At 33.7% G+C, this 3,560-nt stretch overlaps 1 long non-coding RNA gene across 1 annotated transcript in view; it reads left to right on the forward strand.

The window, feature by feature from the left end:
- Positions 1-3,560, forward strand: part of LOC143240968 (uncharacterized) — an 88,872-nt gene that overhangs the window by 65,075 nt on the left and 20,237 nt on the right. The window lies entirely within an intron of this gene.

The raw sequence follows: 3,560 nt of genomic DNA on the forward strand, positions 1-3,560 counted from the left end.
TCCAATTGTTTTCGACTTCTTTCGTCATGGAAACTCCATTTCTTAATAAGAGGTGGAGCTGAAAGCTTGTGAGCTCTTCTATTGTTGCGAGACTTCAAACTTTTTATTGTTATTTTATTAATAATCCCAACAGGTATGTCCAGCTTTACTGTATTCTTTTGATATCAGAGCGGTTTCTTTCACAGACAGTCTTCATTTTGCAGATGAGGGCGTTCGTCTTGAGTGTCATGGAATGTGGTTAAGAGCCAGTACTGTCATAAACGCTGTGCTACGAGTTTCTCCACTTCCATGAAGAACAATGAAAAGTACTTCCTTCGAAGTGCAGCGTACTTTGGCCCTAGATATTTTTTTTAATAAACTCACAGAAAGATCGGTCACACACCTCTCCAGTCAGTCACCAAGCAAGTTTTAGAGATATCTTAGAAATGGAGGCAGCACTATTTGTTTTTAAATGCGAGAAAAATACTGAACAAATGATTGTAGTTTAAACACCATCCCGACATTTGCAAGGAAATGATTATTCTTTTGCACGTGACTGTAAACTTAGAACCATCTCTACGTTTACAGGAAAACGGTAGCTATTTTGAACACGTTTCGTTTAGTCTTAAGTAACTCACAACATGTAAATTCGGTTCTTTGATGCTCTTAATTCTGACAACATAGAACTTGAATTTTAACGAAAGTTTTAGTGAAAAATATATCAAAGCAGTATGTACAAATGCTACACAAATATTCGAGTTAAAGCATACACACTACAATGATACGCAACTGGTTTATAATTGGTACGTCACATTAGCTTAAGTATCACAGACAGACCCGTTTTACAACTCACTTTTTCCAAATCACAAATTCCTGTTTAAAACAGTCATATACCAAATACATACAATAGTTCATCATTCTCTGTCAAAGTGTGCTTCAATATTTCTTAACTTATCCCCGCTCTTGTTTTTCACTCTATCGGGTGTGTAGAAAGAAAACTTTTATTCTCCATGGACATATTTAGTTTGTACTTCCATGTCACTAACTAGATGTTTCAAATCGAAACAATACGAAAATTATACAATATAAACTATATTCATTCGATTCTTTGTTTAACGTTATCACGTAGACGATTAGCGTTCAGAACAATTACATTAATATAATTTAAGCTAACAGTATTCACAATTATCATGGTTTTTGTATTCTTGATTTTTCTTTCCCACACAGGGAATCGTTAGTTTTTGACCATCTAATCGTATTAAACAATTAAGCAAATGCCTTTAAAATCATATCACATGATTTTAGGCAGAAAATGTCCTTGCTTTTTGGTGCCCATCAGCTTTTTATAGAGAACGAAATTCTTTAGTGTTTTAAAGTACACGTAAATATTACGATACTCGAGGCCCGCCATGACCCGGTGGATTAAGGAGTTCAACTCGTAATCCGAGGGTCGCGGATTTGAATCCCCGTCATATCAAACGCTTTCGCCCTTTCAGCAGTGGGAGTGTTATAACGTGACGTTCAATCCTACTATTCGTTGGTGAAGGAGTAGCCCAAGAGATGGCGGTGATGACCAACTAATTTCCTTCCCTCTAGTCTTACACTGCTAAATTAAGGACGGCTAGCGCAGATAGCCCTGGAGTAGCTTTGCGCGAAAGTAAACCAAACTTAATAATTTAAATTGGATTATAGTTTTATTATTATCATATATGTAATGTTTAATATAATATAACATTAATAGATAGCCCTCGAGTAGCCTTGTACGAAATTCACAAAACAAACGATACTCGAACGTTAACGAAAAAGTCATCGACAAAACACATTTCCTAAACAGCAATTTTTTTTACGTGTTAAGTAGTAGCACGTAAATAGTTTTAGTCAGAAAATATGGTTATCTATAAAAAGGGGAAAACCTCGGTTCACAAGTAAGCGGATAAAACAACGACATGACGTCACTTCCGTTGTCTTATTAAAACTCTTTCTTGGACACATATTTCTGGGTATGATGATAAAGGAAAGACGAATGTACGAGTACAGATGTAGATCAGAAAACGAGGCCAGAAAGCAGTTCACAAGATTTTAATATACAAATTAAATTCGAAAGAGCTCTCCGTTAAAGCGTCATAGTCTCTCACCTAACGTATTTGTTTAAAAATGTTAGACAACCTGTTTGTCAGCATCATTTAGCATTTTATAGAATAAAGTGTCTATTTTCTTTTTTACGCTGGACAAGAACTTACCAATGCTACTACTAATGATTTCCTGGAAAAATATGAAAAACTTAATTATATATGAAAACTGTTCATATTTTTGTCGTTTGCTGAGTCGCAAAAAAAAACAAAAAAACTTTGACACTGCTAAAACAAAACCTGTACACTTAATCTCTGCTGTAAAGGATTTTTTTTTCACAGAAATTCTGTAGAAACAAACATTATTCTAAGCCTATTCCTAGGTATTATCTTAACAGTTAAATGAGATTAAAATAAAAAAAACTATAGCACGTAACTTTCTGAGGTCAAATTAATTCTTAGCAAGATTAAACACGCATTAAAAAAAACAATAAGTTTATGTGATTTCAACGAATGGAGGGAGAACTTACGTAAGAGGAAATCCTACATTGTTTCAGTATATTTTCTACATAAAACACTTATTTAAGGTGGAAAGTGTGTGATACATAGCCTAAACACTTCCTTCTATTTCTCTAATTTAGCAGGAAAATAAATAATTTTCCATCTCAATTGTGACACAATTTCCTTTATCAGCCAGCAGTATATTTTCTTATAATATTTCGCATAAAACAACTTCTTATGAAGAATAAAAGAGGCTATAGGACTGGAAATAATGAGTGTCCCATACAAGTTAAAAGTACTGCAAAAAATTACATTTGATGAAAACAAGCTGAGACATTTATAAAAGTAGTAAATGTTAAGTCAAAAATTGATCACCAAATTTCCATGGGTAACAATTTAGATACATCTCATAATATATAGTTTTTTTACATCTACAGACATGTTAAAATTAGGTCATTAAAACCTCTCTCTTTATATAAATTTAACTTTAAAGCATGCAACTTTTTTTTGATAAGGTTCTGTTCCTCATTAGGAGTGTACTATAAACAGCTTCAGACATTAGTTAAGAGTATCACATCTCTTATCTTCTTGTCCAGCAAGTGCTCTTGGAGAAATTTGCACTTCTCTTTCATCTGTTCCTTTTAGAAATTACTGGTCTGGAAGATTTATAACATTCCCTTTTTCATTTCAGCAGATGAAGAGCATGCCTGACCATGCTTTAAATTGAAAGCAAAAAACAAATATCAGTGTATTTCTTGGACTATTTCTCAATGCATTGCAAGATTCTAGTTGAAACTTTGTAGAATGGATAGCAACTCTACACTTGTGTCTCCCCAACAGGCAGTTGATGTCCATTCCACAAAGTTTCATGCTCTGACTAAAAAATCTATCGAAGATTCTAGTTGCTTGTCATGGGGTTTAAAGAAAAAGACCCCGAAAAACATGGCACAAGAATATTTATCAGGTACAGAGTTGGATGGTAAAAAAAAAATTACAGTTAAAAAAATGTAG

The sequence above is a fragment of the Tachypleus tridentatus genome, chromosome 13 (assembly GCF_004210375.1).
Source record: "Tachypleus tridentatus isolate NWPU-2018 chromosome 13, ASM421037v1, whole genome shotgun sequence".
Classification (NCBI taxonomy): domain Eukaryota; kingdom Metazoa; phylum Arthropoda; class Merostomata; order Xiphosura; family Limulidae; genus Tachypleus; species Tachypleus tridentatus.